The 11061-nt window shown below is 48.7% G+C and overlaps 1 long non-coding RNA gene across 2 annotated transcripts; it reads left to right on the forward strand.

Moving 5' to 3' along the window:
- Positions 1-1153: 1153 nt before the first annotated feature.
- LOC138120418 (uncharacterized) lies at positions 1154-7981 on the forward strand. Of its 2 annotated transcripts, none has more exons than XR_011155861.1 (4): positions 1154-1270; positions 2734-2842; positions 5652-5744; positions 7249-7981. It is a non-coding gene; the product is annotated as an uncharacterized lncRNA (long non-coding RNA). The 2 variants fall into 2 exon arrangements; XR_011155862.1 differs by lacking the exon at positions 1154-1270 and adding an exon at positions 1279-1577.
- Positions 7982-11061: the final 3080 nt, after the last annotated feature.

Here is an 11061-nt window from a genome sequence, read left to right on the forward strand (position 1 = left end):
TATTTAAGGTACATACGTGTACACAATACAACTTTTATATGTTTTGTGCAGCACAGATTACGTCATGTGTCTAGAGCCCACTATAAATGTAAACATTTCCTGGCTGTAAAATAAAATTTCTTCCTTTTCTCTCCAAAAAAAATCTCCAGCGTGTCGGTTACCAAGGTATCTTCCAGCTCAAAATGCTCTCAGCTCTCTGCCTGAAGAGTTTAGCTTTTTATTCTAACTTGTTACTACCCTTACCTTTACAGCAGTCAGAACCTAAACAATGCTGAGCATTGGAAATATTCTGATACTGGTGCATGTGGAAGATTTGTGCTGGTCTATTTCTACACTAAGAGAAAAAGGAGAAGGTCCTGAGAGGGAAATAGTTGTTTCGGACTCTCACTTAGATGCAGGGTGATGGCTTGAACATATGAACAAATCCTGTGTGTTCCCTCTGAAGTATCTGTTATGTGTTTTTGTGTTCATTTCGTTCTGGGCAAGGCTAAATCAAGGCTTTTCCCCCAGCCCCATGTATCATCCTTGCAAGCATGCCTGTGCTACTTACCAACAACAACAACATGGAGCAAGCCCAGCTAGAGCCAGGATGTCCCACTGGACTCAGAAATGACCAAATAAAAGTCACCAGTAAGATGTGGTTGGTGCAGAGACAAAGCATGCCCTTGGAAGTGTGTTGAAGCCTTTCAGCCCACCGCAGTCGCTTTAATCATGTGATCTTTGGTATTAAAGCATGTGCAGTACCCTGAGCTGGGAGCAAAGGCAGGAAGACTGGTAGCCAGACAAACCCAGTGGCTCTGCGACCTCTGCCCAATTGTTGACGGGTGGTGTTTGCTACAACACTGGCTGAACAGATTCCCTCCAAACCGTGGTGTGAGCAGACAGTTTCTCGTGGCTGTAAGCATACAGCAGAATTAGGTTTGCAAGTCTGATTGATGAACTGCCTGGTAGATAGCCACTGTCAAGTTATAGTCCTAACAGGTTTGAACTACTTGTAAACAGTTTCTGCTACAGTAGTTCTGAGTTTAAATACACCAATGCTATGGCTGTAACTTATATAAGCTTATATGGCTGTAACTTATATTCTATGTATAATGTGAAAGAGAAGAATAAACATGAAAAGTAACCTTTATCTTTCTTTTCCCAACAGACAGAGTGTGCCAATTTTATCCGAGTTCTTCAGCCGTACAACTGGACCCATGTTTATGTCTGTGGCACAGGAGCGTTTCACCCTCTCTGTGGATACATTGAGCTTGGAACTCACAAAGAGGTAATTTAACTTTCTCACTAGTCTGACATGTCAAGGAATAGCCCTCATCTTGTGTAGCATTCATCATAGATTGGAAAATACTATGTGAGTGTGTAAAAAATGACCTGACAGCAGCTTGCATAAATAACAGGGTAAGTGGTGGATTCTGTGGGTCAGACGGGAACTCTTGTTCTCACATTTGCTATGTGCATATCGCTTTTGAACAAAGCACTTTTCCTCAGGCTTAATACACAAAGTTCTTCAGAATGACACTTCCATGTGATTAACTAAGTGAAGAGAACATCTGACCCAGATGTCTTCCTTTCTAGTAAGTCATTTCTGCACATACTTTCCTTGCGCACACACACTCAGAGTTCAAGATGAAACTTGTGGTTCTGTCTTTAATGTACATATACCGCAGAGGGTTTCCTGTGCCTTGTGCGTGAGAGTAATAAACACTTTGAAAAGGTTCTCTAAGCCTGAGTCCAGAGACAGCATCTCAGGACTTTGCAGTGTGTTGCAGTCTGGTCACCAAGCAGGTCTTGGATGTCCTCCATCACTAGTGGCATATTCCTGAGCTGAAGTTAGCAGCTGACTGGTCTTCATTTACTGGTGACAAAGAAATCACTATCCTAAGTGGTAAATGTTTGAGACCTAACCCCCACAACAGAAGAATTTTAGTGTTGTGTCAAGCAGCCACTTAGTACACAAGTCTCTTTTGAACTCCTATATGTATCACACCTTGGCTGTACTTATCCCACTGATACTGTTCTCAGACAGTGTTGAGATGTGTGTGACCTGTCCCTCTGCTTGCCTGTGGTGCAGGCTTCCTATGCTGCTATAGAAATAGCTTTCTCTTTTCTTCAGGGCTTGGTGAAATTCTATAGGAATATAGGAAATGAGGTTTAAAGTTAATAAATGCAATAACCTGAAACAGAATAATAGAATTATAGAATGGTTTGGGTTGAAAGGGCCCTTAAAAATTATCTCGTTTCAACCTCCCTACCATGGACAGGGATGCCTTCCACTAGACCAGGTTACTCAAAGCCCCATCTAGCCTGGCCTTGAACACTTCCAGGGATGGGGCATCCACAGCTTCTTTGGGCAATCTGTGCCGGGGCCTCACCACCTTCAAAGGAAACAATTTTCTTCCTGCTATCTTATCTAAACCTACCATATTTCATTAAAAGCCAGTCCCCCTTGTTCTATCACTGACACATGGAATCGAGGGAAGGTCCTCATGGAAAAAAAAGTGATTAAGCTTGCCCAGACTGAGACCCATAATTATGTACCCCCCAATCTGTGTGTTGGATGACCAACCCAGAGGGGCTGCCTATGCAACAGAAAACTGAAGCTATGAGAGATCTACTTGGTGGTGTTCTTTCCCTAATAAACCATTAATGCTCCTGGTATTGTCTGGTATATCCTGTATAATTTGGCTTACAATGAAATAATTTGTTGGCTTCTTTGCTTTGCTACTTTAGATATTCCGGTTGAAGCAACTGAAATTTTAGATCCCTTGTATCATGCTGGTTTCTTAGCTGAATGATCAAATACACAGCTGAATGGAACAGAACAGCTCTCAGCAAGAGTGTAAGTAAGGCTCTGGTTTACCTCTGGCTCATTAGCAAGATTCCTTATTCACTCTACCATTGCCCTACTTCATTTCAACTACTTCATTTGTGAAGGTTGTTTTCACCAGACCTTATGAAATTATGGATTTGGTCTGACTGTTCAGTCCGGCAGCCAGTCTAGACAAGGGGTCTGTCTCAGTTAGACAGGACCAATTACCTTAGAAAGGAAATGGAAGAAGAATCCTGGCATCGTGTTTCCTAATCCCCTCACTGTCTCCCAGTCCTGCCTCTCCCACATTCCTCCTGGTTGCTCAGCTGCAGTGGTAGGTTGGGCAGTGTTCAGCACTGCTCCTGCCTCTTCTGACAGAGAAGCTCTTCTACAGCCTCCTACTGAGTTATCAGCCTTGAATGGCATCAGGCATATTTTCCCTTTCCTTCTTGGAGCCCCAAACACCCTTCAGCCACCATCCTTCCACCACCTCTCCATATAAATGTGACAAGGCTGGAGGGTGCTGAGGATAGGCCCAGTGATGTGAATTTGACAGGCAGTTGAAAATGTCTCCTTGTAGGAACTGAAGCCAGGAGTCCTACAGGATAAGTCAAAGCACTTTTAGTGCAGATCCATTCTCTTAGTATTTTTTCATTCTTCCGTCCCTCCCCTTTTTAATTTGGTTTTTTTTTTTCAATTTAAATCTCTGGGTTATAAGAGCAGATAATGAATGTCTGGTAATTAGCAACCTCTCCAGGAAGCTGTGGGATGCTTGGGAGAGCCAGGCCCTGAGATAGCCTCACGGAGGCTGTGAAACCAGGCAGTGCTCTGCTGACCTTTGAAAGCTGCTCGTGGATCTGCACAGTGCTCTCCTGGCCAATGCCAGAGCTGTGAAAACAGAGAGGAAAACAGTGTGGATCAGGTGACTCAAAACCACAGCAGACACTGCTTTTGAAGCAGCACAAATCCCCAACAGAATCACACAATTAAAGGGGATTAAAGTCCTTGTCTTGTTATTGCTCGAGTCACTGCCAAAACTTCTCTTGGCTGGTGAAGAAGAGGCTTGGCCCGGTTGGTGCTGTTAGCCACAGCTCTCCAAGGGATGCTCTTTTCTTTGAAAGCTTTGCCCGAAGTGAAAGCAGGAGGTTAATTCTGTGTGAATGCTTGGTAGTGTCCATTAGTTTGTCGGGGTGAAGCCTGAAATACTTGATGTTGATCTGTAACTCCCTTGGTCCCCTGAGTATTGCTGGACTTGCAGACAGCCTCTTCGCATGTGATAAGGCAAGGGTTCCCTGAGCAGCTCAGGGTTGCACATCCTAGAACTAAGGACAATTGGACACCAGCGTAGCATTGTAAGAAAAAAAAAAAAAAAATCAGTTTAGTTCTGTCCTTGCTCTGCTCACTGTAGGAGCCTGAGAATTTGGTTTGCTGGATATTCCACAGGTTTGGGAAGGTAACGAGTTTTTTGCTGGTTGAATTCTGCTTTGTATGAGCTAGGACGGCTGGAGGAAATTGAATTTATGTTCACGGATTGGAATTGATTTTTCTTTTCTCTTAAGGAGCTTAATTATTCAATATCCTGGGCTTTTGTCTTCTGAGCCTAGAGAGTTTAGGAGGCACCTCAATAACATAGAAAGGTTTGGTCATTTATAATCTGATGTCCATTAAGGATGAATTGAATTAATGTGTTGTGAAGTCTAATCCTATGTGGCCATCTTTGGACATACTTGCTTGTCATTTGTACTCTCCAGGCGTCTTGCAAGTCAGAGGTATGGAAACAAATAATTAAAATCACTTCACATATTTTTAATCGTTTAAACCATGGAGGTGTTTTGATTTTTTTTTTTTAAACTAGCTTCTAAAGTTTTTTCTCTACAATAGACATTAAATCCACATTGAATGGGTTTTTGAGTACTAGAGGGATTTTAAGTATCACAGTAGATAGGAAAGCATGGTGAATGAAAATATGTTAAAAGCCATTCTCTAGGCAATCTCCCTTCTCTTAATGGCAGGACAATTCTGAAGATCAAGTCTCTATACCTGCAGAGAGTTCACTTTACTCCTCTGAGCTATCAATTTGCCTTCAGCAGGACTCACAGTGGATTTCAGCTTAAGTGTGCTTTCAGGAAACCACTGAAAGGGGCAAGTAAAAGAGCCCTTGTTGGCAATTCTGAACTATAATAAAGCTTCAAATGGATGCTTACAGGAATCGACTTGTTGATTACCCACTGAAAACATAGGGAATAATTTTTAAATAATTTATTTTCTTTATCTTCCTCTATGCCCTTGTTCTGTGGCCCAGGAATTAATCACACGGTATTTGGAAACGACAAGGAAAAATCTATTCTGATATCTCTTGTATCGTTAGCCTTGTTAAAAATAATAAGAGAGAGCATATGCTCTTTCATTTTAAAAGAGTCTGAACTGTGTCTGCTGTGAACATTATTCAGCAGTCCCTGGAGAAATTTCTGAGTCAGCCAGAATCCCTTCAGGGTCTCCTGTTGCAACACAGTCTATCAGCACTTTCCCAAATAGAAGCCAATGCCTTTTAAGTACAATCCAGCTTTTCACTGGAGTAGAAATGAACAATGCATCTCCTTTTTTTTGAAAATAATTGTATTTTTTTAAGATTTGTGTTTCCCTATAGAGTGACCAGGATACAGTAAAACACTGAATGAAAATATACAGATGTAAAACAGACACAGACTGTAAACATCAATGCTGCGATGACAGCTGCACGATCTAACACATCTTTACTTTGTACATTAGCAGAACAGGCTGTCTAAGTGAGTTTTTCTCTGTAGCCACACCAGGATAATGAATTTGTGTTTATTCTCAGGAAATGGTATTCCGTTTGGATACCCAGAACCTGGAGTCTGGCAGGTTGAAATGCCGTTCGATCCCCAGCAGCCGTTTGCTTCAGTGCTGGCAGGTAAGGAGCCACCAGAGCCGGGTGCTTCCCTCGGACCTGCGATGGCTCAGGATGCGAGCCCAGGGGCTCAGCAGATGTCACCGCTGGAGCTCCTCTGGCGCTGGTCGTGTTTCCAGTGCTGGTCTGTGCTCTCAGAGCTGGGGAAGCCTTCAGGCTGCAGACAGCACAGAGCTGGAAGGGCAGCCGTGCAAACAGAAGCATTAGAATGCCTGTAAAGCCTCTGTCAGCTGGGCAGGAAGGCAGTTTCATCCTCACCCAGTCATTGCTCCTTTAAGAGGACAACAAAAAAACCTGCAGGGACAGGGAGTGATTGAAGCCCTTTTGGGCCTCTTTCTGCAATTATCAATATGTTCTGCCCTTTGAAGTCTGCTGACATGCACTATTTCCATAACTACGTTTCTGAGGTTTCTATTTACTCGAGTAGCCACTTCTGAAGCTGGGAGCCGAGGAACAGGACAGTGCGCTCTGCCTGCTGCGTGCATCGCAGCACTGTGTGGTCTGACATTTGGGGCCGAGGAATGTCAGCTTGAGTGATTTAAAACCACTCTAAGAGCTACTTTTGTCATGGTTTGGTTCATAGCTTTGGACAATTCTCATTTAACTTGTCTGTCAAGCATATGAATACAAGATGAGAGTGAAGCACCATGACGTTTTCATTTACAGCCAGAGAGCAGTGATGACAATGCTTTGAAGTATCGGTCACTCTGTGTTATAAAAAGAATATGACTAATGTTCAGTCTTTATTCTCAGATAATAAGATAGATGATTTGTGATTCTGACCCTACAGATGGGGCAGGACTTCCTTTATTAAAAACAATAGATTAAAGCCTGTGCTTATTCTTCTCAGAGACCCCTAGTACTCTTTAATGACTGTGAAGTCTATTTTTAAAATGGGAATCCAGAAACTTTAACTTTTTTTTTTTTTTAATGCAAGCAGTAGAACTCTGTGATTTATTGCAGCATTTCCTAATTTCAGTAGCATTCTAGTGCTTTGACTGTTCTATTAAATCTTGTGAAATGAAGAAGCTGCTCTCCTTTAGCTACCTAAGACATGAACTTTGCTACGTAACAATTTTTTGCTCTAGATAAAATTAAGGGTCAGGGTATTCTAGTATCCCTTTTTTGATTGTGCCTGGTGTCAAGTGCTTCACAATAATGTACAAGGAGCACTGTAAAGAGTTACAGGCCTGACCAGAGAATGTGTTTCTGCTCTATCTTTGGATGCTAACCTTATTCCCAAATGAACGAGGAGAGCAGTACAGTTCATGCATAAGATGCTGCCCTGGAGCTCAGGTGAGATCATTTCCCATCTCTGCCACTGATGAGCAGAGTAACCTTGGTGTGTCACTTCTCTCTGTCTACCGCCAAATGGCAGTAAAGATTACTTGTATCCTTCAGAGAACACTTTTTATTCAGTTATACATTTATGAGCTAAGTAATATCTAACTGTATTTTCACTCATATATGTAAGTTAATGCAGCTGAGTAATTTTCATTCTTTGTAGAAATAGGTCATCTGAGTACTACATGACATATCACTTCAAGTAAATCCCACAGATAAATTGGAAAAACTAGTCCTTTTGACTGAAGAATCACCTGCTGATCATCCATCCTCTATTACAAATTACCACTCACCAAAACTGTTCAGGACGTAGCAGGAACTTGGAATGAGAGATACCAAACACTGAGAGAAGTGCTGAAAGTGCCTTGTCAGCAGAGCCTAAGCAAGGATGGAGAATTTCTGTTGGCCCTTCAGATGCATCGATCACCGAGTGCCTGTCAGTTGGCAAACACCAATTACCCTGCCCATTCCTCATTATGACAAATACCTTTCAGAACGCACTGTTGCCCAATAATCTGTCTTGTTGTACAGTGATAGTTTGTAATTAAACTTCTTGTTCCCTGGAGGGCCCTAGTTTTGGCTTCCTAAGAGAGAAAGTGCAATGTGATAGATGTATCGCTTTTTTTCACTTCAGACGAATGGAACAAATGTCCAGATTTGCCCGAATGACTGCCAAAATGCAATCTTTAAAAATTCAAAACAAAACAAAAAAACTAGCAGTTTGTTTATTTGAAGGAATTCTGCCAGTATTTGGAAGCAACATAGATGCAAGAACAAATGGTTATTTAATTATTTTAAAGCACTAGTATTGTATTTATTGGCCTATTGTTTGTCCTAAATTCAGCTGTTTCCATGATGTTTAGTCTTCTTAATACAAAACGTAAATTCACAGTTAATATCCTGAGGATTTTTAAAACCCTGGGCTAGGGACGGGCACAGGGACAACGTAAGGGGGGGCTGGGCTACCGCTGGGCCCGCAGGGGCTGGAGGGGGCGGCGGGAACACCGGGGCTACCGGCGGAGCCGCCCCGCTGGGACAAGCGGTGGAGCCGCGGGCGGTGCCTGAGGGCCGGGACAGGCGGGACCTCGGGCTCAGGAGCGGCGCTGCAGCTGCGAGCGGCGCCACAGGAGCCTGGGCTTGGGGGGGGCAGGCGGCAATGGAGGGGGCGATGCTTCCAGGGGTCCCAGCCCTTCTCTTTCTTGTTTCCCCTTTGCTCCTTTCCTTGGGTCTCTGACAGCTTTAAAATTCTTATCCCTTAGACCCTATGTTTCCCACCCAGCATGAAGCGTACTTGCTTTCTTCTGCGTTAACGAGTTCTTTGGAATTTATAAATACTCGTATTAGCGGTGATGGCGCCCGCCCGCGGAGTGATCCGCCAGGAGGGACTATTTGTGATGCGGTCCTGCCCGCGGATGGATCACCGGTGATGCGGCCCCACGCGGAGTGATCCGCCAGGAGGGACTATTTGTGATGCGATCCTGCCCGCGGAGGGATCAGCGCTGGTGCCGCTCCAACCGCGCGGCCGTGAAAAACGAGCTTCACTCTTTGTAGAATTTGAAGGAAAGTTGAAGAAAAGGGACAGTTTAATGAAAGTTTAATAAAATCAGGAGACAGCAGCAAAAACGCCGCTACGGCCGGGTGCTTCGCAGAGAGACAAAGGCGCACCTTTACAGCCAAAAGAGCCTCTTTAACACCGAGCTCCCTCTGCCGGCTCCCAATCCCAGCCCGCGCTCCCGGGCAGGGTTTCTTTCGGACCAGGGCTGCGTTTCCATCCTCCGCTCTGGGAGTCACCAGGTGCGTTAGGAACGAGCCGATCCCGCTCTCTGAGACACAAGGGCTCGCTCCAGGAGACTGTTCCTGTTCCTCTGTTCCAGCCGCTCTGCTCTCCCCAAAGCACCATTTCCTCGGAGCTCCTCTGAAACTGCATTTCAATGGACCGAGGGCTCCAGAAGCTGCAGAGTCGTGCAATGGGGTTTTTTTGGGAAGCGACCTTAAGCTCTTGCAGTTCCACCTCTGTCATGAGAATTTCAGGGCTCTAAGACTCACAGAACGATTTGGGCTTGGAAGGACCTTAAAGCTCATCCAGTGCCACCGCTGCCACGGGCAGGGACACTTCCCACTGTCCCAGGCTGCTCCAGCCCCAATGTCCAGCCTGGCCCTGAGCACTGCCAGGGATCCAGGGGCAGCCACAGCTGCTCTGGGCGAACTCTGCCGGGGTCTCCCCCACCTCCCAGCCAGGAATTCCCAATTCCCAATCTCCCATCCATCGCTGCCCTCTGGCACTGGGAAGCCATTCCCTGTGTCCTGTCCCTCCGTCCCTTGGAAATCCTTTCTCTATCTTTTCCTGCGGCCCCTTCAGGCACTGGGCGGCCCCCGCTGGGTCACCCCGAAGCTGCTCCTCTGCCGGCCTGTCCCGGGGTGTCCGGTGTGTCCCTGTGTGTCCCTGTGTGTCCCGGTGCGTCCCGGTCTGTCCCGGGGTGTCCCGGTGTTTCCCGGTGTGTCCCGGTGTTTCCCGGTCTGTCCCGGGGTGTCCCGGTGCATCCCGGTCTGTCCCGGTGCGTCCCGGTCTGTCCCGGGGTGTCCCGGTGTTTCCCGGTCTGTCCCGCTGTTCCCCGTGTCGCTCCGCGCGCGCTGCGCCACGTGACTCTCCCACCGCCCCGCGGGGAGGGGGGGCCTGACCCGCGCCACGCCCCCTGCGCGCGCGCTCCGCCGGGGTCACGTGGTTCCCCGCGCGTCACGTGATCGGGGCGGCGGCGGCGGCGCGGGAGCCGCCGGGAAGCGCCAGGCGGGACCGGGCCGGGATCGGGCCCAGCGCAGCCGCAGCCCTGCCCGAGCCCTGCGAGCCGCCAGCCCGCCATGGACCGCCGGGACCTTTCCGGATCGGCCGCCCGCTTGGCAGCCGCCCCCCCCTCCCTCCGCCGGGCCCGCCCCGCGCCCCCCCCGGCGCTCCGTGACTCGCCGGCGGCTCCGCGGCTCCTCCGTCGTTCGCCGGTGGCGGCAGCCAAGAGATGGTGCGGGCCCAGCGGAGCGACCAGCGCGGGTGAGCGCGGCCGGGCCTGGCCTCCCGCCGGCACCGGGGCAGCGCCGGGGCCGCGCCGTCCCCGCCCCGGGCACTCCCGGCACATCCCGGCACCCCCTGGGCGGCACCGGCGGGCCCGAGGGCGGCATCGGCCGCTCCAGGCGCAGCTCCCGCCGGGACCCGCGGCTTTCCCCGCGCTCGCGCCCCGCTGTGGGGGACACCCCGGGAGGGCGGGGGTCCCTCCCCGGGCAGCGCAACCCGGGGCATTCCCTGGAACGGGGACTCGGGGCGGGCTCGGGGCCGGCGGGGCCGCTGCGCTGCCCTCCCCGCTGATGGGTTGAATGGTGTTCCGCTCATTGGCTTTGTCAGGGCTTTGTTCCTTCCCCTTTGCTCTCCCGGTTTGCGGCCGGAGCCGCTCCGGGATGGAGCGGGCCAGCACCGGCACGGGCTGCGGGGCTCTGGGGGCGGCCGGCGGCTCTGGGCGGCTCCGCGGGGCTGCCGTGCTCGGGGAATTGGCTTCCGCCGGCTGCTGCCGAAGGTCAGCGAGGGAAGAGTCGCGGGTCCGGACACAATCCCGTCCGGACTGAGTGGGTGGCTCTTACGTAAAGCCTCATCCTTGGGGGGGGTTGTGTTGGACTTTGTAAAAGAGCAGTCGCTTAACGTTCCTGGGCTCTGGGCTGACTTTTTTCCTTTTTTGCCATTTTTCAATGAACAAACCAAAGCGAGAAAGTGTTGAGAGGTGTAAGCCGGGTATCGGTGCATTCAGTGCTGTGCCTGTGATTCTCTTCTGGAGATGAGCAAGTGGTTCACTGGATTCTGGGGGAGAACTGAGTGCTTCTGCCCAAAGCTCGCTCACAGCCTGGGCAGATGCTGTACAGTGGAAAGGGAAAAGGGGCAGGTGTGGGACCCACTGTCCCCCCGGCTCATCTCTTGCCTTATGACGGCCTTGTTTGGTCA

This window comes from Aphelocoma coerulescens, chromosome 1A (genome assembly GCF_041296385.1).
Source record: "Aphelocoma coerulescens isolate FSJ_1873_10779 chromosome 1A, UR_Acoe_1.0, whole genome shotgun sequence".
In the NCBI taxonomy this organism is placed as follows: Eukaryota; Metazoa; Chordata; class Aves; order Passeriformes; family Corvidae; genus Aphelocoma; species Aphelocoma coerulescens.